Source organism: Schistocerca serialis, unplaced genomic scaffold (assembly GCF_023864345.2).
Source record: "Schistocerca serialis cubense isolate TAMUIC-IGC-003099 unplaced genomic scaffold, iqSchSeri2.2 HiC_scaffold_1252, whole genome shotgun sequence".
Taxonomy (NCBI): domain Eukaryota; kingdom Metazoa; phylum Arthropoda; class Insecta; order Orthoptera; family Acrididae; genus Schistocerca; species Schistocerca serialis.
The window spans coordinates 1-21,927 of NW_026047461.1; the positions used below are offsets into that span (position 1 = coordinate 1).

Genomic DNA, 21,927 nt, shown 5'->3' on the forward strand with positions numbered 1-21,927 from the left:
TTCACCCAGGAGGCCCGGGTTCGATCCCGGTACAGGAACGGAATTTTTTCCACACGAATCGTGGCAAGTTTGAGCTGTCCGAGCAGCCGTTTGCCGTCCTGCTCGCAATATAGCTACTGTTTCGTGACCGTCAGCAGAATATAGACTAGGGAAGCAGACACAGCGACGACCATAGAAATGGTGTATGGCTTCATGCCACCTGTTTCAGCGTAGGGCTGAGCTACCAGCGTAGGGCTGAGCAACTGCATCTGCCGAGGCCCGTTAGCTCAGTTGGTTAGAGCGTCGTGCTAATAACGCGAAGGTCGTGGGTTCGATCCCCCCACGGGCCACTACTCTTTTACTACTACGAAAAGGCAGCGCCGATTTCAGCTGGCGAGTGTGATGACCAAAAGATCATCACCCTGCGTGGAAGTTGACAGAGGATCCGAACCCGACTCGTCGGGAAGCGCTACAGCATTCACTCGGCAATGGCCATAATATCTTGAATACACTGGTTCTCAACCGATAAAGAGAAAATGAAAGAAAATGTCCGATTGCCGATGCGTAACAACTTTGGCCCTTGTCAGTACTTGGGCGGGTGAGCGCATGGGAACACAGGGCACTATTTGCACTTTTACTTCCTATTTTTTGTTTCTCCTTTGTTTTCGGAGCTACAGCCCGATTCGGTCAGGGAGACGCCACCGTGAAATGAAGGGGGCGTGCTGTGTGTCCATCGCCTCGCCTCTCCTTACCTCTCTCAGTCGTTTCTCGTGCTTGTCGTTTTGATAAAGGCCGATTTGAGAGCGTCAGCTCTCGCGTCAGCTGAGCAAAGTCGAGACAAGTCGAGACACGAGACAAGTCGAGACACACTAAGGGCTGGTATGCAGCGAGTAAGAGCGCGAAAAAACAATAATTTAAGAGCGCGTGGCAAAAGTACTCATACGCGAAATTAAAAGCCTGCTGCGGTGGCCGGGAATCGAACCCGGATCAACTGCTTGGAAGGCAACTATGCTGACCATTACACCACCACCGCACAAGCGAGCGCCGCGCGTCCGCGCTGTGTCGGCTTCCCGCCAGTCGGCAGCGGCCGAAGGTGATCGTACCTGGCAGGCGCATTTCGAGGCAGGCTAGGGGAGCACATCCAGACGCATTCGGACAGCGTATCCGCGCACATTTCGCATCCTTTGGCAAGAGTTGGGCGCCGGCGACGCAAGAGTACGCAGAGGACCGCGTTCTGGCGGCATTTTTAAGCAGTGCAGTGCAGGATTCAGCGTCTGCAGCATCTTTCCCACAGAATGCTACGGCGCTTGACGGCAGTCCCACTTTCCCTTGAGACATCTGCTCGGGAAGCAGCGTCAAGTTACCGCTGGCCCCAGCATCGGTGGTTCGGTGGTAGAATGCTCGCCTGCCACGCGGGCGGCCCGGGTTCGATTCCCGGCCGATGCATCATTTTGCTTTTCCCGCGATGATGCTGCCGCGTGGCTTGAGCGCTTGAGATGCACGATCCACAAGAATGTGTAGCTGGATTTCCCTTGAGAAGGACCGAGAACGCAGCACTCGCGGGTCCCCACTAGGACGCTCGCATCATGTTCTACAGACTAGCGTCGGCCTGGCCTCACAAGTTGCTGGGTCCGGGTGCCTCCGAGGCTCTGAACTTTAACGACAAGGAGTGCTGCCTATCGTTGCAACAGCTGCAGCAGCACCGCAATCAACTGGGCCGGCAGTGCACGTGTAGCAACAGAACACGTTATCCAGGAAGTACAGTGTCTCTACGTCTAATATTGGGTACGGTATTTACCCAGTTTCCAGGACAAGCGGTGCACCCGTGCCTCGGTAGCGCAGTAGGCAGCGCGTAAGTCTCATAATCTTAAGGTCGTGAGTTCGATCCTCACCCGGGGCATTTAACTTTCTGTGACTGATGGTGGTGCTGTTGCTAGGGCGCCAACGTATTTCTTGTTTGTTATCCACAACGTTTCAACGCTTCAGCGGGAAAATGTTTACTTCCTGTTATTGCTACTTACAGCTTCCCTTTTCCTCTTCTCCCAGCAGAGCATGAAGCCAAAAGCATTGCTCTGCGACGTTTGAGGTGCGCGCCTTGCCAGTCAGTATGTGCAAAGATGCTCGCAAAGAGAGAGGGGCGCCGACGCGGCACTCGACACGAAATGCGACAAGCGACCGTACGAACGGTCGAACGAAACGTCCACATCCGCTGTGGTCTAGTGGCTAGGATACCTGGCTTTCACCCAGGAGGCCCGGGTTCGATTCCCGGTACAGGAACGGAATTTTTTCCACACGAATCGTGGCAAGTTTGAGCTGTCCGAGCAGCCGTTTGCCGTCCTGCTCGCAATATAGCTACTGTTTCGTGACCGTCAGCAGAATATAGACTAGGGAAGCAGACACACGACGACCATAGAAATGGTGTATGGCTTCATGCCACCTGTTTCCAGCGTAGGGCTGAGCAACTGCATCTGCCGAGGCCCGTTAGCTCAGTTGGTTAGAGCGTCGTGCTAATAACGCGAAGGTCGTGGGTTCGATCCCCCCACGGGCCACTACTCTTTTACTACTACGAAAAGGCAGCGCCGATTTCAGCTGGCGAGTGTGATGACCAAAAGATCATCACCCTGCGTGGAAGTTGACAGAGGATCCGAACCCGACTCGTCGGGAAGCGCTACAGCATTCACTCGGCAATGGCCATAATATCTTGAATACACTGGTTCTCAACCGATAAAGAGAAAATGAAAGAAAATGTCCGATTGCCGATGCGTAACAACTTTGGCCCTTGTCAGTACTTGGGCGGGTGAGCGCATGGGAACACAGGGCACTATTTGCACTTTTACTTCCTATTTTTGTTTCTCCTTTGTTTTCGGAGCTACAGCCCGATTCGGTCAGGGAGACGCCACCGTGAAATGAAGGGGGCGTGCTGTGTGTCCATCGCCTCGCCTCTCCTTACCTCTCTCAGTCGTTTCTCGTGCTTGTCGTTTTGATAAAGGCCGATTTGAGAGCGTCAGCTCTCGCGTCAGCTGAGCAAAGTCGAGACAAGTCGAGACACGAGACAAGTCGAGACACACTAAGGGCTGGTATGCAGCGAGTAAGAGCGCGAAAAAACAATAATTTAAGAGCGCGTGGCAAAAGTACTCATACGCGAAATTAAAAGCCTGCTGCGGTGGCCGGGAATCGAACCCGGATCAACTGCTTGGAAGGCAACTATGCTGACCATTACACCACCACCGCACAAGCGAGCGCCGCGCGTCCGCGCTGTGTCGGCTTCCCGCCAGTCGGCAGCGGCCGAAGGTGATCGTACCTGGCAGGCGCATTTCGAGGCAGGCTAGGGGAGCACATCCAGACGCATTCGGACAGCGTATCCGCGCACATTTCGCATCCTTTGGCAAGAGTTGGGCGCCGGCGACGCAAGAGTACGCAGAGGACCGCGTTCTGGCGGCATTTTTAAGCAGTGCAGTGCAGGATTCAGCGTCTGCAGCATCTTTCCCACAGAATGCTACGGCGCTTGACGGCAGTCCCACTTTCCCTTGAGACATCTGCTCGGGAAGCAGCGTCAAGTTACCGCTGGCCCCAGCATCGGTGGTTCGGTGGTAGAATGCTCGCCTGCCACGCGGGCGGCCCGGGTTCGATTCCCGGCCGATGCATCATTTTGCTTTTCCCGCGATGATGCTGCCGCGTGGCTTGAGCGCTTGAGATGCACGATCCACAAGAATGTGTAGCTGGATTTCCCTTGAGAAGGACCGAGAACGCAGCACTCGCGGGTCCCCACTAGGACGCTCGCATCATGTTCTACAGACTAGCGTCGGCCTGGCCTCACAAGTTGCTGGGTCCGGGTGCCTCCGAGGCTCTGAACTTTAACGACAAGGAGTGCTGCCTATCGTTGCAACAGCTGCAGCAGCACCGCAATCAACTGGGCCGGCAGTGCACGTGTAGCAACAGAACACGTTATCCAGGAAGTACAGTGTCTCTACGTCTAATATTGGGTACGGTATTTACCCAGTTTCCAGGACAAGCGGTGCACCCGTGCCTCGGTAGCGCAGTAGGCAGCGCGTAAGTCTCATAATCTTAAGGTCGTGAGTTCGATCCTCACCCGGGGCATTTAACTTTCTGTGACTGATGGTGGTGCTGTTGCTAGGGCGCCAACGTATTTCTTGTTTGTTATCCACAACGTTTCAACGCTTCAGCGGGAAAATGTTTACTTCCTGTTATTGCTACTTACAGCTTCCCTTTTCCTCTTCTCCCAGCAGAGCATGAAGCCAAAAGCATTGCTCTGCGACGTTTGAGGTGCGCGCCTTGCCAGTCAGTATGTGCAAAGATGCTCGCAAAGAGAGAGGGGCGCCGACGCGGCACTCGACACGAAATGCGACAAGCGACCGTACGAACGGTCGAACGAAACGTCCACATCCGCTGTGGTCTAGTGGCTAGGATACCTGGCTTTCACCCAGGAGGCCCGGGTTCGATTCCCGGTACAGGAACGGAATTTTTTCCACACGAATCGTGGCAAGTTTGAGCTGTCCGAGCAGCCGTTTGCCGTCCTGCTCGCAATATAGCTACTGTTTCGTGACCGTCAGCAGAATATAGACTAGGGAAGCAGACACACGACGACCATAGAAATGGTGTATGGCTTCATGCCACCTGTTTCCAGCGTAGGGCTGAGCAACTGCATCTGCCGAGGCCCGTTAGCTCAGTTGGTTAGAGCGTCGTGCTAATAACGCGAAGGTCGTGGGTTCGATCCCCCCACGGGCCACTACTCTTTTACTACTACGAAAAGGCAGCGCCGATTTCAGCTGGCGAGTGTGATGACCAAAAGATCATCACCCTGCGTGGAAGTTGACAGAGGATCCGAACCCGACTCGTCGGGAAGCGCTACAGCATTCACTCGGCAATGGCCATAATATCTTGAATACACTGGTTCTCAACCGATAAAGAGAAAATGAAAGAAAATGTCCGATTGCCGATGCGTAACAACTTTGGCCCTTGTCAGTACTTGGGCGGGTGAGCGCATGGGAACACAGGGCACTATTTGCACTTTTACTTCCTATTTTTGTTTCTCCTTTGTTTTCGGAGCTACAGCCCGATTCGGTCAGGGAGACGCCACCGTGAAATGAAGGGGGCGTGCTGTGTGTCCATCGCCTCGCCTCTCCTTACCTCTCTCAGTCGTTTCTCGTGCTTGTCGTTTTGATAAAGGCCGATTTGAGAGCGTCAGCTCTCGCGTCAGCTGAGCAAAGTCGAGACAAGTCGAGACACGAGACAAGTCGAGACACACTAAGGGCTGGTATGCAGCGAGTAAGAGCGCGAAAAAACAATAATTTAAGAGCGCGTGGCAAAAGTACTCATACGCGAAATTAAAAGCCTGCTGCGGTGGCCGGGAATCGAACCCGGATCAACTGCTTGGAAGGCAACTATGCTGACCATTACACCACCACCGCACAAGCGAGCGCCGCGCGTCCGCGCTGTGTCGGCTTCCCGCCAGTCGGCAGCGGCCGAAGGTGATCGTACCTGGCAGGCGCATTTCGAGGCAGGCTAGGGGAGCACATCCAGACGCATTCGGACAGCGTATCCGCGCACATTTCGCATCCTTTGGCAAGAGTTGGGCGCCGGCGACGCAAGAGTACGCAGAGGACCGCGTTCTGGCGGCATTTTTAAGCAGTGCAGTGCAGGATTCAGCGTCTGCAGCATCTTTCCCACAGAATGCTACGGCGCTTGACGGCAGTCCCACTTTCCCTTGAGACATCTGCTCGGGAAGCAGCGTCAAGTTACCGCTGGCCCCAGCATCGGTGGTTCGGTGGTAGAATGCTCGCCTGCCACGCGGGCGGCCCGGGTTCGATTCCCGGCCGATGCATCATTTTGCTTTTCCCGCGATGATGCTGCCGCGTGGCTTGAGCGCTTGAGATGCACGATCCACAAGAATGTGTAGCTGGATTTCCCTTGAGAAGGACCGAGAACGCAGCACTCGCGGGTCCCCACTAGGACGCTCGCATCATGTTCTACAGACTAGCGTCGGCCTGGCCTCACAAGTTGCTGGGTCCGGGTGCCTCCGAGGCTCTGAACTTTAACGACAAGGAGTGCTGCCTATCGTTGCAACAGCTGCAGCAGCACCGCAATCAACTGGGCCGGCAGTGCACGTGTAGCAACAGAACACGTTATCCAGGAAGTACAGTGTCTCTACGTCTAATATTGGGTACGGTATTTACCCAGTTTCCAGGACAAGCGGTGCACCCGTGCCTCGGTAGCGCAGTAGGCAGCGCGTAAGTCTCATAATCTTAAGGTCGTGAGTTCGATCCTCACCCGGGGCATTTAACTTTCTGTGACTGATGGTGGTGCTGTTGCTAGGGCGCCAACGTATTTCTTGTTTGTTATCCACAACGTTTCAACGCTTCAGCGGGAAAATGTTTACTTCCTGTTATTGCTACTTACAGCTTCCCTTTTCCTCTTCTCCCAGCAGAGCATGAAGCCAAAAGCATTGCTCTGCGACGTTTGAGGTGCGCGCCTTGCCAGTCAGTATGTGCAAAGATGCTCGCAAAGAGAGAGGGGCGCCGACGCGGCACTCGACACGAAATGCGACAAGCGACCGTACGAACGGTCGAACGAAACGTCCACATCCGCTGTGGTCTAGTGGCTAGGATACCTGGCTTTCACCCAGGAGGCCCGGGTTCGATTCCCGGTACAGGAACGGAATTTTTTCCACACGAATCGTGGCAAGTTTGAGCTGTCCGAGCAGCCGTTTGCCGTCCTGCTCGCAATATAGCTACTGTTTCGTGACCGTCAGCAGAATATAGACTAGGGAAGCAGACACACGACGACCATAGAAATGGTGTATGGCTTCATGCCACCTGTTTCCAGCGTAGGGCTGAGCAACTGCATCTGCCGAGGCCCGTTAGCTCAGTTGGTTAGAGCGTCGTGCTAATAACGCGAAGGTCGTGGGTTCGATCCCCCCACGGGCCACTACTCTTTTACTACTACGAAAAGGCAGCGCCGATTTCAGCTGGCGAGTGTGATGACCAAAAGATCATCACCCTGCGTGGAAGTTGACAGAGGATCCGAACCCGACTCGTCGGGAAGCGCTACAGCATTCACTCGGCAATGGCCATAATATCTTGAATACACTGGTTCTCAACCGATAAAGAGAAAATGAAAGAAAATGTCCGATTGCCGATGCGTAACAACTTTGGCCCTTGTCAGTACTTGGGCGGGTGAGCGCATGGGAACACAGGGCACTATTTGCACTTTTACTTCCTATTTTTGTTTCTCCTTTGTTTTCGGAGCTACAGCCCGATTCGGTCAGGGAGACGCCACCGTGAAATGAAGGGGGCGTGCTGTGTGTCCATCGCCTCGCCTCTCCTTACCTCTCTCAGTCGTTTCTCGTGCTTGTCGTTTTGATAAAGGCCGATTTGAGAGCGTCAGCTCTCGCGTCAGCTGAGCAAAGTCGAGACAAGTCGAGACACGAGACAAGTCGAGACACACTAAGGGCTGGTATGCAGCGAGTAAGAGCGCGAAAAAACAATAATTTAAGAGCGCGTGGCAAAAGTACTCATACGCGAAATTAAAAGCCTGCTGCGGTGGCCGGGAATCGAACCCGGATCAACTGCTTGGAAGGCAACTATGCTGACCATTACACCACCACCGCACAAGCGAGCGCCGCGCGTCCGCGCTGTGTCGGCTTCCCGCCAGTCGGCAGCGGCCGAAGGTGATCGTACCTGGCAGGCGCATTTCGAGGCAGGCTAGGGGAGCACATCCAGACGCATTCGGACAGCGTATCCGCGCACATTTCGCATCCTTTGGCAAGAGTTGGGCGCCGGCGACGCAAGAGTACGCAGAGGACCGCGTTCTGGCGGCATTTTTAAGCAGTGCAGTGCAGGATTCAGCGTCTGCAGCATCTTTCCCACAGAATGCTACGGCGCTTGACGGCAGTCCCACTTTCCCTTGAGACATCTGCTCGGGAAGCAGCGTCAAGTTACCGCTGGCCCCAGCATCGGTGGTTCGGTGGTAGAATGCTCGCCTGCCACGCGGGCGGCCCGGGTTCGATTCCCGGCCGATGCATCATTTTGCTTTTCCCGCGATGATGCTGCCGCGTGGCTTGAGCGCTTGAGATGCACGATCCACAAGAATGTGTAGCTGGATTTCCCTTGAGAAGGACCGAGAACGCAGCACTCGCGGGTCCCCACTAGGACGCTCGCATCATGTTCTACAGACTAGCGTCGGCCTGGCCTCACAAGTTGCTGGGTCCGGGTGCCTCCGAGGCTCTGAACTTTAACGACAAGGAGTGCTGCCTATCGTTGCAACAGCTGCAGCAGCACCGCAATCAACTGGGCCGGCAGTGCACGTGTAGCAACAGAACACGTTATCCAGGAAGTACAGTGTCTCTACGTCTAATATTGGGTACGGTATTTACCCAGTTTCCAGGACAAGCGGTGCACCCGTGCCTCGGTAGCGCAGTAGGCAGCGCGTAAGTCTCATAATCTTAAGGTCGTGAGTTCGATCCTCACCCGGGGCATTTAACTTTCTGTGACTGATGGTGGTGCTGTTGCTAGGGCGCCAACGTATTTCTTGTTTGTTATCCACAACGTTTCAACGCTTCAGCGGGAAAATGTTTACTTCCTGTTATTGCTACTTACAGCTTCCCTTTTCCTCTTCTCCCAGCAGAGCATGAAGCCAAAAGCATTGCTCTGCGACGTTTGAGGTGCGCGCCTTGCCAGTCAGTATGTGCAAAGATGCTCGCAAAGAGAGAGGGGCGCCGACGCGGCACTCGACACGAAATGCGACAAGCGACCGTACGAACGGTCGAACGAAACGTCCACATCCGCTGTGGTCTAGTGGCTAGGATACCTGGCTTTCACCCAGGAGGCCCGGGTTCGATTCCCGGTACAGGAACGGAATTTTTTCCACACGAATCGTGGCAAGTTTGAGCTGTCCGAGCAGCCGTTTGCCGTCCTGCTCGCAATATAGCTACTGTTTCGTGACCGTCAGCAGAATATAGACTAGGGAAGCAGACACACGACGACCATAGAAATGGTGTATGGCTTCATGCCACCTGTTTCCAGCGTAGGGCTGAGCAACTGCATCTGCCGAGGCCCGTTAGCTCAGTTGGTTAGAGCGTCGTGCTAATAACGCGAAGGTCGTGGGTTCGATCCCCCCACGGGCCACTACTCTTTTACTACTACGAAAAGGCAGCGCCGATTTCAGCTGGCGAGTGTGATGACCAAAAGATCATCACCCTGCGTGGAAGTTGACAGAGGATCCGAACCCGACTCGTCGGGAAGCGCTACAGCATTCACTCGGCAATGGCCATAATATCTTGAATACACTGGTTCTCAACCGATAAAGAGAAAATGAAAGAAAATGTCCGATTGCCGATGCGTAACAACTTTGGCCCTTGTCAGTACTTGGGCGGGTGAGCGCATGGGAACACAGGGCACTATTTGCACTTTTACTTCCTATTTTTGTTTCTCCTTTGTTTTCGGAGCTACAGCCCGATTCGGTCAGGGAGACGCCACCGTGAAATGAAGGGGGCGTGCTGTGTGTCCATCGCCTCGCCTCTCCTTACCTCTCTCAGTCGTTTCTCGTGCTTGTCGTTTTGATAAAGGCCGATTTGAGAGCGTCAGCTCTCGCGTCAGCTGAGCAAAGTCGAGACAAGTCGAGACACGAGACAAGTCGAGACACACTAAGGGCTGGTATGCAGCGAGTAAGAGCGCGAAAAAACAATAATTTAAGAGCGCGTGGCAAAAGTACTCATACGCGAAATTAAAAGCCTGCTGCGGTGGCCGGGAATCGAACCCGGATCAACTGCTTGGAAGGCAACTATGCTGACCATTACACCACCACCGCACAAGCGAGCGCCGCGCGTCCGCGCTGTGTCGGCTTCCCGCCAGTCGGCAGCGGCCGAAGGTGATCGTACCTGGCAGGCGCATTTCGAGGCAGGCTAGGGGAGCACATCCAGACGCATTCGGACAGCGTATCCGCGCACATTTCGCATCCTTTGGCAAGAGTTGGGCGCCGGCGACGCAAGAGTACGCAGAGGACCGCGTTCTGGCGGCATTTTTAAGCAGTGCAGTGCAGGATTCAGCGTCTGCAGCATCTTTCCCACAGAATGCTACGGCGCTTGACGGCAGTCCCACTTTCCCTTGAGACATCTGCTCGGGAAGCAGCGTCAAGTTACCGCTGGCCCCAGCATCGGTGGTTCGGTGGTAGAATGCTCGCCTGCCACGCGGGCGGCCCGGGTTCGATTCCCGGCCGATGCATCATTTTGCTTTTCCCGCGATGATGCTGCCGCGTGGCTTGAGCGCTTGAGATGCACGATCCACAAGAATGTGTAGCTGGATTTCCCTTGAGAAGGACCGAGAACGCAGCACTCGCGGGTCCCCACTAGGACGCTCGCATCATGTTCTACAGACTAGCGTCGGCCTGGCCTCACAAGTTGCTGGGTCCGGGTGCCTCCGAGGCTCTGAACTTTAACGACAAGGAGTGCTGCCTATCGTTGCAACAGCTGCAGCAGCACCGCAATCAACTGGGCCGGCAGTGCACGTGTAGCAACAGAACACGTTATCCAGGAAGTACAGTGTCTCTACGTCTAATATTGGGTACGGTATTTACCCAGTTTCCAGGACAAGCGGTGCACCCGTGCCTCGGTAGCGCAGTAGGCAGCGCGTAAGTCTCATAATCTTAAGGTCGTGAGTTCGATCCTCACCCGGGGCATTTAACTTTCTGTGACTGATGGTGGTGCTGTTGCTAGGGCGCCAACGTATTTCTTGTTTGTTATCCACAACGTTTCAACGCTTCAGCGGGAAAATGTTTACTTCCTGTTATTGCTACTTACAGCTTCCCTTTTCCTCTTCTCCCAGCAGAGCATGAAGCCAAAAGCATTGCTCTGCGACGTTTGAGGTGCGCGCCTTGCCAGTCAGTATGTGCAAAGATGCTCGCAAAGAGAGAGGGGCGCCGACGCGGCACTCGACACGAAATGCGACAAGCGACCGTACGAACGGTCGAACGAAACGTCCACATCCGCTGTGGTCTAGTGGCTAGGATACCTGGCTTTCACCCAGGAGGCCCGGGTTCGATTCCCGGTACAGGAACGGAATTTTTTCCACACGAATCGTGGCAAGTTTGAGCTGTCCGAGCAGCCGTTTGCCGTCCTGCTCGCAATATAGCTACTGTTTCGTGACCGTCAGCAGAATATAGACTAGGGAAGCAGACACACGACGACCATAGAAATGGTGTATGGCTTCATGCCACCTGTTTCCAGCGTAGGGCTGAGCAACTGCATCTGCCGAGGCCCGTTAGCTCAGTTGGTTAGAGCGTCGTGCTAATAACGCGAAGGTCGTGGGTTCGATCCCCCCACGGGCCACTACTCTTTTACTACTACGAAAAGGCAGCGCCGATTTCAGCTGGCGAGTGTGATGACCAAAAGATCATCACCCTGCGTGGAAGTTGACAGAGGATCCGAACCCGACTCGTCGGGAAGCGCTACAGCATTCACTCGGCAATGGCCATAATATCTTGAATACACTGGTTCTCAACCGATAAAGAGAAAATGAAAGAAAATGTCCGATTGCCGATGCGTAACAACTTTGGCCCTTGTCAGTACTTGGGCGGGTGAGCGCATGGGAACACAGGGCACTATTTGCACTTTTACTTCCTATTTTTGTTTCTCCTTTGTTTTCGGAGCTACAGCCCGATTCGGTCAGGGAGACGCCACCGTGAAATGAAGGGGGCGTGCTGTGTGTCCATCGCCTCGCCTCTCCTTACCTCTCTCAGTCGTTTCTCGTGCTTGTCGTTTTGATAAAGGCCGATTTGAGAGCGTCAGCTCTCGCGTCAGCTGAGCAAAGTCGAGACAAGTCGAGACACGAGACAAGTCGAGACACACTAAGGGCTGGTATGCAGCGAGTAAGAGCGCGAAAAAACAATAATTTAAGAGCGCGTGGCAAAAGTACTCATACGCGAAATTAAAAGCCTGCTGCGGTGGCCGGGAATCGAACCCGGATCAACTGCTTGGAAGGCAACTATGCTGACCATTACACCACCACCGCACAAGCGAGCGCCGCGCGTCCGCGCTGTGTCGGCTTCCCGCCAGTCGGCAGCGGCCGAAGGTGATCGTACCTGGCAGGCGCATTTCGAGGCAGGCTAGGGGAGCACATCCAGACGCATTCGGACAGCGTATCCGCGCACATTTCGCATCCTTTGGCAAGAGTTGGGCGCCGGCGACGCAAGAGTACGCAGAGGACCGCGTTCTGGCGGCATTTTTAAGCAGTGCAGTGCAGGATTCAGCGTCTGCAGCATCTTTCCCACAGAATGCTACGGCGCTTGACGGCAGTCCCACTTTCCCTTGAGACATCTGCTCGGGAAGCAGCGTCAAGTTACCGCTGGCCCCAGCATCGGTGGTTCGGTGGTAGAATGCTCGCCTGCCACGCGGGCGGCCCGGGTTCGATTCCCGGCCGATGCATCATTTTGCTTTTCCCGCGATGATGCTGCCGCGTGGCTTGAGCGCTTGAGATGCACGATCCACAAGAATGTGTAGCTGGATTTCCCTTGAGAAGGACCGAGAACGCAGCACTCGCGGGTCCCCACTAGGACGCTCGCATCATGTTCTACAGACTAGCGTCGGCCTGGCCTCACAAGTTGCTGGGTCCGGGTGCCTCCGAGGCTCTGAACTTTAACGACAAGGAGTGCTGCCTATCGTTGCAACAGCTGCAGCAGCACCGCAATCAACTGGGCCGGCAGTGCACGTGTAGCAACAGAACACGTTATCCAGGAAGTACAGTGTCTCTACGTCTAATATTGGGTACGGTATTTACCCAGTTTCCAGGACAAGCGGTGCACCCGTGCCTCGGTAGCGCAGTAGGCAGCGCGTAAGTCTCATAATCTTAAGGTCGTGAGTTCGATCCTCACCCGGGGCATTTAACTTTCTGTGACTGATGGTGGTGCTGTTGCTAGGGCGCCAACGTATTTCTTGTTTGTTATCCACAACGTTTCAACGCTTCAGCGGGAAAATGTTTACTTCCTGTTATTGCTACTTACAGCTTCCCTTTTCCTCTTCTCCCAGCAGAGCATGAAGCCAAAAGCATTGCTCTGCGACGTTTGAGGTGCGCGCCTTGCCAGTCAGTATGTGCAAAGATGCTCGCAAAGAGAGAGGGGCGCCGACGCGGCACTCGACACGAAATGCGACAAGCGACCGTACGAACGGTCGAACGAAACGTCCACATCCGCTGTGGTCTAGTGGCTAGGATACCTGGCTTTCACCCAGGAGGCCCGGGTTCGATTCCCGGTACAGGAACGGAATTTTTTCCACACGAATCGTGGCAAGTTTGAGCTGTCCGAGCAGCCGTTTGCCGTCCTGCTCGCAATATAGCTACTGTTTCGTGACCGTCAGCAGAATATAGACTAGGGAAGCAGACACACGACGACCATAGAAATGGTGTATGGCTTCATGCCACCTGTTTCCAGCGTAGGGCTGAGCAACTGCATCTGCCGAGGCCCGTTAGCTCAGTTGGTTAGAGCGTCGTGCTAATAACGCGAAGGTCGTGGGTTCGATCCCCCCACGGGCCACTACTCTTTTACTACTACGAAAAGGCAGCGCCGATTTCAGCTGGCGAGTGTGATGACCAAAAGATCATCACCCTGCGTGGAAGTTGACAGAGGATCCGAACCCGACTCGTCGGGAAGCGCTACAGCATTCACTCGGCAATGGCCATAATATCTTGAATACACTGGTTCTCAACCGATAAAGAGAAAATGAAAGAAAATGTCCGATTGCCGATGCGTAACAACTTTGGCCCTTGTCAGTACTTGGGCGGGTGAGCGCATGGGAACACAGGGCACTATTTGCACTTTTACTTCCTATTTTTGTTTCTCCTTTGTTTTCGGAGCTACAGCCCGATTCGGTCAGGGAGACGCCACCGTGAAATGAAGGGGGCGTGCTGTGTGTCCATCGCCTCGCCTCTCCTTACCTCTCTCAGTCGTTTCTCGTGCTTGTCGTTTTGATAAAGGCCGATTTGAGAGCGTCAGCTCTCGCGTCAGCTGAGCAAAGTCGAGACAAGTCGAGACACGAGACAAGTCGAGACACACTAAGGGCTGGTATGCAGCGAGTAAGAGCGCGAAAAAACAATAATTTAAGAGCGCGTGGCAAAAGTACTCATACGCGAAATTAAAAGCCTGCTGCGGTGGCCGGGAATCGAACCCGGATCAACTGCTTGGAAGGCAACTATGCTGACCATTACACCACCACCGCACAAGCGAGCGCCGCGCGTCCGCGCTGTGTCGGCTTCCCGCCAGTCGGCAGCGGCCGAAGGTGATCGTACCTGGCAGGCGCATTTCGAGGCAGGCTAGGGGAGCACATCCAGACGCATTCGGACAGCGTATCCGCGCACATTTCGCATCCTTTGGCAAGAGTTGGGCGCCGGCGACGCAAGAGTACGCAGAGGACCGCGTTCTGGCGGCATTTTTAAGCAGTGCAGTGCAGGATTCAGCGTCTGCAGCATCTTTCCCACAGAATGCTACGGCGCTTGACGGCAGTCCCACTTTCCCTTGAGACATCTGCTCGGGAAGCAGCGTCAAGTTACCGCTGGCCCCAGCATCGGTGGTTCGGTGGTAGAATGCTCGCCTGCCACGCGGGCGGCCCGGGTTCGATTCCCGGCCGATGCATCATTTTGCTTTTCCCGCGATGATGCTGCCGCGTGGCTTGAGCGCTTGAGATGCACGATCCACAAGAATGTGTAGCTGGATTTCCCTTGAGAAGGACCGAGAACGCAGCACTCGCGGGTCCCCACTAGGACGCTCGCATCATGTTCTACAGACTAGCGTCGGCCTGGCCTCACAAGTTGCTGGGTCCGGGTGCCTCCGAGGCTCTGAACTTTAACGACAAGGAGTGCTGCCTATCGTTGCAACAGCTGCAGCAGCACCGCAATCAACTGGGCCGGCAGTGCACGTGTAGCAACAGAACACGTTATCCAGGAAGTACAGTGTCTCTACGTCTAATATTGGGTACGGTATTTACCCAGTTTCCAGGACAAGCGGTGCACCCGTGCCTCGGTAGCGCAGTAGGCAGCGCGTAAGTCTCATAATCTTAAGGTCGTGAGTTCGATCCTCACCCGGGGCATTTAACTTTCTGTGACTGATGGTGGTGCTGTTGCTAGGGCGCCAACGTATTTCTTGTTTGTTATCCACAACGTTTCAACGCTTCAGCGGGAAAATGTTTACTTCCTGTTATTGCTACTTACAGCTTCCCTTTTCCTCTTCTCCCAGCAGAGCATGAAGCCAAAAGCATTGCTCTGCGACGTTTGAGGTGCGCGCCTTGCCAGTCAGTATGTGCAAAGATGCTCGCAAAGAGAGAGGGGCGCCGACGCGGCACTCGACACGAAATGCGACAAGCGACCGTACGAACGGTCGAACGAAACGTCCACATCCGGTGTGGTCTAGTGGCTAGGATACCTGGCTTTCACCCAGGAGGCCCGGGTTCGATTCCCGGTACAGGAACGGAATTTTTTCCACACGAATCGTGGCAAGTTTGAGCTGTCCGAGCAGCCGTTTGCCGTCCTGCTCGCAATATAGCTACTGTTTCGTGACCGTCAGCAGAATATAGACTAGGGAAGCAGACACACGACGACCATAGAAATGGTGTATGGCTTCATGCCACCTGTTTCCAGCGTAGGGCTGAGCAACTGCATCTGCCGAGGCCCGTTAGCTCAGTTGGTTAGAGCGTCGTGCTAATAACGCGAAGGTCGTGGGTTCGATCCCCCCACGGGCCACTACTCTTTTACTACTACGAAAAGGCAGCGCCGATTTCAGCTGGCGAGTGTGATGACCAAAAGATCATCACCCTGCGTGGAAGTTGACAGAGGATCCGAACCCGACTCGTCGGGAAGCGCTACAGCATTCACTCGGCAATGGCCATAATATCTTGAATACACTGGTTCTCAACCGATAAAGAGAAAATGAAAGAAAATGTCCGATTGCCGATGCGTAACAACTTTGGCCCTTGTCAGTACTTGGGCGGGTGAGCGCATGGGAACACAGGGCACTATTTGCACTTTTACTTCCTATTTTTGTTTCTCCTTTGTTTTCGGAGCTACAGCCCGATTCGGTCAGGGAGACGCCACCGTGAAATGAAGGGGGCGTGCTGTGTGTCCATCGCCTCGCCTCTCCTTACCTCTCTCAGTCGTTTCTCGTGCTTGTCGTTTTGATAAAGGCCGATTTGAGAGCGTCAGCTCTCGCGTCAGCTGAGCAAAGTCGAGACAAGTCGAGACACGAGACAAGTCGAGACACACTAAGGGCTGGTATGCAGCGAGTAAGAGCGCGAAAAAACAATAATTTAAGAGCGCGTGGCAAAAGTACTCATACGCGAAATTAAAAGCCTGCTGCGGTGGCCGGGAATCGAACCCGGATCAACTGCTTGGAAGGCAACTATGCTGACCATTACACCACCACCGCACAAGCGAGCGCCGCGCGTCCGCGCTGTGTCGGCTTCCCGCCAGTCGGCAGCGGCCGAAGGTGATCGTACCTGGCAGGCGCATTTCGAGGCAGGCTAGGGGAGCACATCCAGACGCATTCGGACAGCGTATCCGCGCACATTTCGCATCCTTTGGCAAGAGTTGGGCGCCGGCGACGCAAGAGTACGCAGAGGACCGCGTTCTGGCGGCATTTTTAAGCAGTGCAGTGCAGGATTCAGCGTCTGCAGCATCTTTCCCACAGAATGCTACGGCGCTTGACGGCAGTCCCACTTTCCCTTGAGACATCTGCTCGGGAAGCAGCGTCAAGTTACCGCTGGCCCCAGCATCGGTGGTTCGGTGGTAGAATGCTCGCCTGCCACGCGGGCGGCCCGGGTTCGATTCCCGGCCGATGCATCATTTTGCTTTTCCCGCGATGATGCTGCCGCGTGGCTTGAGCGCTTGAGATGCACGATCCACAAGAATGTGTAGCTGGATTTCCCTTGAGAAGGACCGAGAACGCAGCACTCGCGGGTCCCCACTAGGACGCTCGCATCATGTTCTACAGACTAGCGTCGGCCTGGCCTCACAAGTTGCTGGGTCCGGGTGCCTCCGAGGCTCTGAACTTTAACGACAAGGAGTGCTGCCTATCGTTGCAACAGCTGCAGCAGCACCGCAATCAACTGGGCCGGCAGTGCACGTGTAGCAACAGAACACGTTATCCAGGAAGTACAGTGTCTCTACGTCTAATATTGGGTACGGTATTTACCCAGTTTCCAGGACAAGCGGTGCACCCGTGCCTCGGTAGCGCAGTAGGCAGCGCGTAAGTCTCATAATCTTAAGGTCGTGAGTTCGATCCTCACCCGGGGCATTTAACTTTCTGTGACTGATGGTGGTGCTGTTGCTAGGGCGCCAACGTATTTCTTGTTTGTTATCCACAACGTTTCAACGCTTCAGCGGGAAAATGTTTACTTCCTGTTATTGCTACTTACAGCTTCCCTTTTCCTCTTCTCCCAGCAGAGCATGAAGCCAAAAGCATTGCTCTGCGACGTTTGAGGTGCGCGCCTTGCCAGTCAGTATGTGCAAAGATGCTCGCAAAGAGAGAGGGGCGCCGACGCGGCACTCGACACGAAATGCGACAAGCGACCGTACGAACGGTCGAACGAAACGTCCACATCCGGTGTGGTCTAGTGGCTAGGATACCTGGCTTTCACCCAGGAGGCCCGGGTTCGATTCCCGGTACCGGAACGGAATTTTTTCCACACGAATCGTGGCAAGTTTGAGCTGTCCGAGCAGCCGTTTGCCGTCCTGCTCGCAATATAGCTACTGTTTCGTGACCGTCAGCAGAATATAGACTAGGGAAGCAGACACACGACGACCATAGAAATGGTGTATGGCTTCATGCCACCTGTTTCCAGCGTAGGGCTGAGCAACTGCATCTGCCGAGGCCCGTTAGCTCAGTTGGTTAGAGCGTCGTGCTAATAACGCGAAGGTCGTGGGTTCGATCCCCCCACGGGCCACTACTCTTTTACTACTACGAAAAGGCAGCGCCGATTTCAGCTGGCGAGTGTGATGACCAAAAGATCATCACCCTGCGTGGAAGTTGACAGAGGATCCGAACCCGACTCGTCGGGAAGCGCTACAGCATTCACTCGGCAATGGCCATAATATCTTGAATACACTGGTTCTCAACCGATAAAGAGAAAATGAAAGAAAATGTCCGATTGCCGATGCGTAACAACTTTGGCCCTTGTCAGTACTTGGGCGGGTGAGCGCATGGGAACACAGGGCACTATTTGCACTTTTACTTCCTATTTTTGTTTCTCCTTTGTTTTCGGAGCTACAGCCCGATTCGGTCAGGGAGACGCCACCGTGAAATGAAGGGGGCGTGCTGTGTGTCCATCGCCTCGCCTCTCCTTACCTCTCTCAGTCGTTTCTCGTGCTTGTCGTTTTGATAAAGGCCGATTTGAGAGCGTCAGCTCTCGCGTCAGCTGAGCAAAGTCGAGACAAGTCGAGACACGAGACAAGTCGAGACACACTAAGGGCTGGTATGCAGCGAGTAAGAGCGCGAAAAAACAATAATTTAAGAGCGCGTGGCAAAAGTACTCATACGCGAAATTAAAAGCCTGCTGCGGTGGCCGGGAATCGAACCCGGATCAACTGCTTGGAAGGCAACTATGCTGACCATTACACCACCACCGCACAAGCGAGCGCCGCGCGTCCGCGCTGTGTCGGCTTCCCGCCAGTCGGCAGCGGCCGAAGGTGATCGTACCTGGCAGGCGCATTTCGAGGCAGGCTAGGGGAGCACATCCAGACGCATTCGGACAGCGTATCCGCGCACATTTCGCATCCTTTGGCAAGAGTTGGGCGCCGGCGACGCAAGAGTACGCAGAGGACCGCGTTCTGGCGGCATTTTTAAGCAGTGCAGTGCAGGATTCAGCGTCTGCAGCATCTTTCCCACAGAATGCTACGGCGCTTGACGGCAGTCCCACTTTCCCTTGAGACATCTGCTCGGGAAGCAGCGTCAAGTTACCGCTGGCCCCAGCATCGGTGGTTCGGTGGTAGAATGCTCGCCTGCCACGCGGGCGGCCCGGGTTCGATTCCCGGCCGATGCATCATTTTGCTTTTCCCGCGATGATGCTGCCGCGTGGCTTGAGCGCTTGAGATGCACGATCCACAAGAATGTGTAGCTGGATTTCCCTTGAGAAGGACCGAGAACGCAGCACTCGCGGGTCCCCACTAGGACGCTCGCATCATGTTCTACAGACTAGCGTCGGCCTGGCCTCACAAGTTGCTGGGTCCGGGTGCCTCCGAGGCTCTGAACTTTAACGACAAGGAGTGCTGCCTATCGTTGCAACAGCTGCAGCAGCACCGCAATCAACTGGGCCGGCAGTGCACGTGTAGCAACAGAACACGTTATCCAGGAAGTACAGTGTCTCTACGTCTAATATTGGGTACGGTATTTACCCAGTTTCCAGGACAAGCGGTGCACCCGTGCCTCGGTAGCGCAGTAGGCAGCGCGTAAGTCTCATAATCTTAAGGTCGTGAGTTCGATCCTCACCCGGGGCATTTAACTTTCTGTGACTGATGGTGGTGCTGTTGCTAGGGCGCCAACGTATTTCTTGTTTGTTATCCACAACGTTTCAACGCTTCAGCGGGAAAATGTTTACTTCCTGTTATTGCTACTTACAGCTTCCCTTTTCCTCTTCTCCCAGCAGAGCATGAAGCCAAAAGCATTGCTCTGCGACGTTTGAGGTGCGCGCCTTGCCAGTCAGTATGTGCAAAGATGCTCGCAAAGAGAGAGGGGCGCCGACGCGGCACTCGACACGAAATGCGACAAGCGACCGTACGAACGGTCGAACGAAACGTCCACATCCGGTGTGGTCTAGTGGCTAGGATACCTGGCTTTCACCCAGGAGGCCCGGGTTCGATTCCCGGTACCGGAACGGAATTTTTTCCACACGAATCGTGGCAAGTTTGAGCTGTCCGAGCAGCCGTTTGCCGTCCTGCTCGCAATATAGCTACTGTTTCGTGACCGTCAGCAGAATATAGACTAGGGAAGCAGACACACGACGACCATAGAAATGGTGTATGGCTTCATGCCACCTGTTTCCAGCGTAGGGCTGAGCAACTGCATCTGCCGAGGCCCGTTAGCTCAGTTGGTTAGAGCGTCGTGCTAATAACGCGAAGGTCGTGGGTTCGATCCCCCCACGGGCCACTACTCTTTTACTACTACGAAAAGGCAGCGCCGATTTCAGCTGGCGAGTGTGATGACCAAAAGATCATCACCCTGCGTGGAAGTTGACAGAGGATCCGAACCCGACTCGTCGGGAAGCGCTACAGCATTCACTCGGCAATGGCCATAATATCTTGAATACACTGGTTCTCAACCGATAAAGAGAAAATGAAAGAAAATGTCCGATTGCCGATGCGTAACAACTTTGGCCCTTGTCAGTACTTGGGCGGGTGAGCGCATGGGAACACAGGGCACTATTTGCACTTTTACTTCCTATTTTTGTTTCTCCTTTGTTTTCGGAGCTACAGCCCGATTCGGTCAGGGAGACGCCACCGTGAAATGAAGGGGGCGTGCTGTGTGTCCATCGCCTCGCCTCTCCTTACCTCTCTCAGTCGTTTCTCGTGCTTGTCGTTTTGATAAAGGCCGATTTGAGAGCGTCAGCTCTCGCGTCAGCTGAGCAAAGTCGAGACAAGTCGAGACACGAGACAAGTCGAGACACACTAAGGGCTGGTATGCAGCGAGTAAGAGCGCGAAAAAACAATAATTTAAGAGCGCGTGGCAAAAGTACTCATACGCGAAATTAAAAGCCTGCTGCGGTGGCCGGGAATCGAACCCGGATCAACTGCTTGGAAGGCAACTATGCTGACCATTACACCACCACCGCACAAGCGAGCGCCGCGCGTCCGCGCTGTGTCGGCTTCCCGCCAGTCGGCAGCGGCCGAAGGTGATCGTACCTGGCAGGCGCATTTCGAGGCAGGCTAGGGGAGCACATCCAGACGCATTCGGACAGCGTATCCGCGCACATTTCGCATCCTTTGGCAAGAGTTGGGCGCCGGCGACGCAAGAGTACGCAGAGGACCGCGTTCTGGCGGCATTTTTAAGCAGTGCAGTGCAGGATTCAGCGTCTGCAGCATCTTTCCCACAGAATGCTACGGCGCTTGACGGCAGTCCCACTTTCCCTTGAGACATCTGCTCGGGAAGCAGCGTCAAGTTACCGCTGGCCCCAGCATCGGTGGTTCGGTGGTAGAATGCTCGCCTGCCACGCGGGCGGCCCGGGTTCGATTCCCGGCCGATGCATCATTTTGCTTTTCCCGCGATGATGCTGCCGCGTGGCTTGAGCGCTTGAGATGCACGATCCACAAGAATGTGTAGCTGGATTTCCCTTGAGAAGGACCGAGAACGCAGCACTCGCGGGTCCCCACTAGGACGCTCGCATCATGTTCTACAGACTAGCGTCGGCCTGGCCTCACAAGTTGCTGGGTCCGGGTGCCTCCGAGGCTCTGAACTTTAACGACAAGGAGTGCTGCCTATCGTTGCAACAGCTGCAGCAGCACCGCAATCAACTGGGCCGGCAGTGCACGTGTAGCAACAGAACACGTTATCCAGGAAGTACAGTGTCTCTACGTCTAATATTGGGTACGGTATTTACCCAGTTTCCAGGACAAGCGGTGCACCCGTGCCTCGGTAGCGCAGTAGGCAGCGCGTAAGTCTCATAATCTTAAGGTCGTGAGTTCGATCCTCACCCGGGGCATTTAACTTTCTGTGACTGATGGTGGTGCTGTTGCTAGGGCGCCAACGTATTTCTTGTTTGTTATCCACAACGTTTCAACGCTTCAGCGGGAAAATGTTTACTTCCTGTTATTGCTACTTACAGCTTCCCTTTTCCTCTTCTCCCAGCAGAGCATGAAGCCAAAAGCATTGCTCTGCGACGTTTGAGGTGCGCGCCTTGCCAGTCAGTATGTGCAAAGATGCTCGCAAAGAGAGAGGGGCGCCGACGCGGCACTCGACACGAAATGC

The 21,927-nt window shown here is 54.6% G+C and overlaps 49 non-coding genes across 49 annotated transcripts; 39 read left to right on the top strand and 10 right to left on the bottom strand.

Moving 5' to 3' along the window:
• Window positions 1-255: 255 nt before the first annotated feature.
• On the top strand, window positions 256-329 carry Trnai-aau (transfer RNA isoleucine (anticodon AAU)). The gene has a single exon. It is a non-coding gene; the product is annotated as a tRNA-Ile (tRNA).
• Window positions 330-940: 611 nt separating this feature from the next.
• On the bottom strand, window positions 941-1,012 carry Trnag-ucc (transfer RNA glycine (anticodon UCC)). Its single transcript has one exon. It is a non-coding gene; the product is annotated as a tRNA-Gly (tRNA).
• A 342-nt stretch (window positions 1,013-1,354) lies between these two features.
• Window positions 1,355-1,425, top strand: Trnag-gcc (transfer RNA glycine (anticodon GCC)). Its single transcript has one exon. It is a non-coding gene; the product is annotated as a tRNA-Gly (tRNA).
• Window positions 1,426-1,806: 381 nt separating this feature from the next.
• On the top strand, window positions 1,807-1,879 carry Trnam-cau (transfer RNA methionine (anticodon CAU)). The gene has a single exon. It is a non-coding gene; the product is annotated as a tRNA-Met (tRNA).
• A 305-nt stretch (window positions 1,880-2,184) lies between these two features.
• On the top strand, window positions 2,185-2,256 carry Trnae-uuc (transfer RNA glutamic acid (anticodon UUC)). The gene has a single exon. It is a non-coding gene; the product is annotated as a tRNA-Glu (tRNA).
• A 198-nt stretch (window positions 2,257-2,454) lies between these two features.
• Window positions 2,455-2,528, top strand: Trnai-aau (transfer RNA isoleucine (anticodon AAU)). Its single transcript has one exon. It is a non-coding gene; the product is annotated as a tRNA-Ile (tRNA).
• A 610-nt stretch (window positions 2,529-3,138) lies between these two features.
• Trnag-ucc (transfer RNA glycine (anticodon UCC)) lies at window positions 3,139-3,210 on the bottom strand. The gene has a single exon. It is a non-coding gene; the product is annotated as a tRNA-Gly (tRNA).
• A 342-nt stretch (window positions 3,211-3,552) lies between these two features.
• Trnag-gcc (transfer RNA glycine (anticodon GCC)) lies at window positions 3,553-3,623 on the top strand. Its single transcript has one exon. It is a non-coding gene; the product is annotated as a tRNA-Gly (tRNA).
• A 381-nt stretch (window positions 3,624-4,004) lies between these two features.
• Trnam-cau (transfer RNA methionine (anticodon CAU)) lies at window positions 4,005-4,077 on the top strand. Its single transcript has one exon. It is a non-coding gene; the product is annotated as a tRNA-Met (tRNA).
• Window positions 4,078-4,382: 305 nt separating this feature from the next.
• Trnae-uuc (transfer RNA glutamic acid (anticodon UUC)) lies at window positions 4,383-4,454 on the top strand. Its single transcript has one exon. It is a non-coding gene; the product is annotated as a tRNA-Glu (tRNA).
• Window positions 4,455-4,652: 198 nt separating this feature from the next.
• Window positions 4,653-4,726, top strand: Trnai-aau (transfer RNA isoleucine (anticodon AAU)). Its single transcript has one exon. It is a non-coding gene; the product is annotated as a tRNA-Ile (tRNA).
• A 610-nt stretch (window positions 4,727-5,336) lies between these two features.
• Trnag-ucc (transfer RNA glycine (anticodon UCC)) lies at window positions 5,337-5,408 on the bottom strand. Its single transcript has one exon. It is a non-coding gene; the product is annotated as a tRNA-Gly (tRNA).
• A 342-nt stretch (window positions 5,409-5,750) lies between these two features.
• Trnag-gcc (transfer RNA glycine (anticodon GCC)) lies at window positions 5,751-5,821 on the top strand. Its single transcript has one exon. It is a non-coding gene; the product is annotated as a tRNA-Gly (tRNA).
• Window positions 5,822-6,202: 381 nt separating this feature from the next.
• Trnam-cau (transfer RNA methionine (anticodon CAU)) lies at window positions 6,203-6,275 on the top strand. The gene has a single exon. It is a non-coding gene; the product is annotated as a tRNA-Met (tRNA).
• Window positions 6,276-6,580: 305 nt separating this feature from the next.
• Trnae-uuc (transfer RNA glutamic acid (anticodon UUC)) lies at window positions 6,581-6,652 on the top strand. The gene has a single exon. It is a non-coding gene; the product is annotated as a tRNA-Glu (tRNA).
• A 198-nt stretch (window positions 6,653-6,850) lies between these two features.
• Window positions 6,851-6,924, top strand: Trnai-aau (transfer RNA isoleucine (anticodon AAU)). The gene has a single exon. It is a non-coding gene; the product is annotated as a tRNA-Ile (tRNA).
• A 610-nt stretch (window positions 6,925-7,534) lies between these two features.
• On the bottom strand, window positions 7,535-7,606 carry Trnag-ucc (transfer RNA glycine (anticodon UCC)). The gene has a single exon. It is a non-coding gene; the product is annotated as a tRNA-Gly (tRNA).
• A 342-nt stretch (window positions 7,607-7,948) lies between these two features.
• Window positions 7,949-8,019, top strand: Trnag-gcc (transfer RNA glycine (anticodon GCC)). Its single transcript has one exon. It is a non-coding gene; the product is annotated as a tRNA-Gly (tRNA).
• A 381-nt stretch (window positions 8,020-8,400) lies between these two features.
• Window positions 8,401-8,473, top strand: Trnam-cau (transfer RNA methionine (anticodon CAU)). The gene has a single exon. It is a non-coding gene; the product is annotated as a tRNA-Met (tRNA).
• Window positions 8,474-8,778: 305 nt separating this feature from the next.
• On the top strand, window positions 8,779-8,850 carry Trnae-uuc (transfer RNA glutamic acid (anticodon UUC)). Its single transcript has one exon. It is a non-coding gene; the product is annotated as a tRNA-Glu (tRNA).
• Window positions 8,851-9,048: 198 nt separating this feature from the next.
• Trnai-aau (transfer RNA isoleucine (anticodon AAU)) lies at window positions 9,049-9,122 on the top strand. The gene has a single exon. It is a non-coding gene; the product is annotated as a tRNA-Ile (tRNA).
• Window positions 9,123-9,732: 610 nt separating this feature from the next.
• Window positions 9,733-9,804, bottom strand: Trnag-ucc (transfer RNA glycine (anticodon UCC)). The gene has a single exon. It is a non-coding gene; the product is annotated as a tRNA-Gly (tRNA).
• A 342-nt stretch (window positions 9,805-10,146) lies between these two features.
• Trnag-gcc (transfer RNA glycine (anticodon GCC)) lies at window positions 10,147-10,217 on the top strand. Its single transcript has one exon. It is a non-coding gene; the product is annotated as a tRNA-Gly (tRNA).
• A 381-nt stretch (window positions 10,218-10,598) lies between these two features.
• Trnam-cau (transfer RNA methionine (anticodon CAU)) lies at window positions 10,599-10,671 on the top strand. Its single transcript has one exon. It is a non-coding gene; the product is annotated as a tRNA-Met (tRNA).
• A 305-nt stretch (window positions 10,672-10,976) lies between these two features.
• Trnae-uuc (transfer RNA glutamic acid (anticodon UUC)) lies at window positions 10,977-11,048 on the top strand. Its single transcript has one exon. It is a non-coding gene; the product is annotated as a tRNA-Glu (tRNA).
• Window positions 11,049-11,246: 198 nt separating this feature from the next.
• Trnai-aau (transfer RNA isoleucine (anticodon AAU)) lies at window positions 11,247-11,320 on the top strand. The gene has a single exon. It is a non-coding gene; the product is annotated as a tRNA-Ile (tRNA).
• Window positions 11,321-11,930: 610 nt separating this feature from the next.
• Window positions 11,931-12,002, bottom strand: Trnag-ucc (transfer RNA glycine (anticodon UCC)). The gene has a single exon. It is a non-coding gene; the product is annotated as a tRNA-Gly (tRNA).
• Window positions 12,003-12,344: 342 nt separating this feature from the next.
• Trnag-gcc (transfer RNA glycine (anticodon GCC)) lies at window positions 12,345-12,415 on the top strand. Its single transcript has one exon. It is a non-coding gene; the product is annotated as a tRNA-Gly (tRNA).
• A 381-nt stretch (window positions 12,416-12,796) lies between these two features.
• Trnam-cau (transfer RNA methionine (anticodon CAU)) lies at window positions 12,797-12,869 on the top strand. Its single transcript has one exon. It is a non-coding gene; the product is annotated as a tRNA-Met (tRNA).
• Window positions 12,870-13,174: 305 nt separating this feature from the next.
• On the top strand, window positions 13,175-13,246 carry Trnae-uuc (transfer RNA glutamic acid (anticodon UUC)). The gene has a single exon. It is a non-coding gene; the product is annotated as a tRNA-Glu (tRNA).
• Window positions 13,247-13,444: 198 nt separating this feature from the next.
• On the top strand, window positions 13,445-13,518 carry Trnai-aau (transfer RNA isoleucine (anticodon AAU)). Its single transcript has one exon. It is a non-coding gene; the product is annotated as a tRNA-Ile (tRNA).
• A 610-nt stretch (window positions 13,519-14,128) lies between these two features.
• On the bottom strand, window positions 14,129-14,200 carry Trnag-ucc (transfer RNA glycine (anticodon UCC)). The gene has a single exon. It is a non-coding gene; the product is annotated as a tRNA-Gly (tRNA).
• Window positions 14,201-14,542: 342 nt separating this feature from the next.
• Trnag-gcc (transfer RNA glycine (anticodon GCC)) lies at window positions 14,543-14,613 on the top strand. The gene has a single exon. It is a non-coding gene; the product is annotated as a tRNA-Gly (tRNA).
• Window positions 14,614-14,994: 381 nt separating this feature from the next.
• Window positions 14,995-15,067, top strand: Trnam-cau (transfer RNA methionine (anticodon CAU)). Its single transcript has one exon. It is a non-coding gene; the product is annotated as a tRNA-Met (tRNA).
• Window positions 15,068-15,372: 305 nt separating this feature from the next.
• On the top strand, window positions 15,373-15,444 carry Trnae-uuc (transfer RNA glutamic acid (anticodon UUC)). Its single transcript has one exon. It is a non-coding gene; the product is annotated as a tRNA-Glu (tRNA).
• A 198-nt stretch (window positions 15,445-15,642) lies between these two features.
• On the top strand, window positions 15,643-15,716 carry Trnai-aau (transfer RNA isoleucine (anticodon AAU)). The gene has a single exon. It is a non-coding gene; the product is annotated as a tRNA-Ile (tRNA).
• A 610-nt stretch (window positions 15,717-16,326) lies between these two features.
• Trnag-ucc (transfer RNA glycine (anticodon UCC)) lies at window positions 16,327-16,398 on the bottom strand. The gene has a single exon. It is a non-coding gene; the product is annotated as a tRNA-Gly (tRNA).
• A 342-nt stretch (window positions 16,399-16,740) lies between these two features.
• Window positions 16,741-16,811, top strand: Trnag-gcc (transfer RNA glycine (anticodon GCC)). The gene has a single exon. It is a non-coding gene; the product is annotated as a tRNA-Gly (tRNA).
• Window positions 16,812-17,192: 381 nt separating this feature from the next.
• On the top strand, window positions 17,193-17,265 carry Trnam-cau (transfer RNA methionine (anticodon CAU)). Its single transcript has one exon. It is a non-coding gene; the product is annotated as a tRNA-Met (tRNA).
• A 305-nt stretch (window positions 17,266-17,570) lies between these two features.
• On the top strand, window positions 17,571-17,642 carry Trnae-uuc (transfer RNA glutamic acid (anticodon UUC)). Its single transcript has one exon. It is a non-coding gene; the product is annotated as a tRNA-Glu (tRNA).
• A 198-nt stretch (window positions 17,643-17,840) lies between these two features.
• Trnai-aau (transfer RNA isoleucine (anticodon AAU)) lies at window positions 17,841-17,914 on the top strand. The gene has a single exon. It is a non-coding gene; the product is annotated as a tRNA-Ile (tRNA).
• A 610-nt stretch (window positions 17,915-18,524) lies between these two features.
• Window positions 18,525-18,596, bottom strand: Trnag-ucc (transfer RNA glycine (anticodon UCC)). The gene has a single exon. It is a non-coding gene; the product is annotated as a tRNA-Gly (tRNA).
• Window positions 18,597-18,938: 342 nt separating this feature from the next.
• On the top strand, window positions 18,939-19,009 carry Trnag-gcc (transfer RNA glycine (anticodon GCC)). Its single transcript has one exon. It is a non-coding gene; the product is annotated as a tRNA-Gly (tRNA).
• A 381-nt stretch (window positions 19,010-19,390) lies between these two features.
• Window positions 19,391-19,463, top strand: Trnam-cau (transfer RNA methionine (anticodon CAU)). The gene has a single exon. It is a non-coding gene; the product is annotated as a tRNA-Met (tRNA).
• A 305-nt stretch (window positions 19,464-19,768) lies between these two features.
• Trnae-uuc (transfer RNA glutamic acid (anticodon UUC)) lies at window positions 19,769-19,840 on the top strand. Its single transcript has one exon. It is a non-coding gene; the product is annotated as a tRNA-Glu (tRNA).
• A 198-nt stretch (window positions 19,841-20,038) lies between these two features.
• Window positions 20,039-20,112, top strand: Trnai-aau (transfer RNA isoleucine (anticodon AAU)). Its single transcript has one exon. It is a non-coding gene; the product is annotated as a tRNA-Ile (tRNA).
• A 610-nt stretch (window positions 20,113-20,722) lies between these two features.
• Trnag-ucc (transfer RNA glycine (anticodon UCC)) lies at window positions 20,723-20,794 on the bottom strand. The gene has a single exon. It is a non-coding gene; the product is annotated as a tRNA-Gly (tRNA).
• Window positions 20,795-21,136: 342 nt separating this feature from the next.
• On the top strand, window positions 21,137-21,207 carry Trnag-gcc (transfer RNA glycine (anticodon GCC)). Its single transcript has one exon. It is a non-coding gene; the product is annotated as a tRNA-Gly (tRNA).
• A 381-nt stretch (window positions 21,208-21,588) lies between these two features.
• On the top strand, window positions 21,589-21,661 carry Trnam-cau (transfer RNA methionine (anticodon CAU)). The gene has a single exon. It is a non-coding gene; the product is annotated as a tRNA-Met (tRNA).
• The last annotated feature ends 266 nt before the right edge of the window (window positions 21,662-21,927 follow it).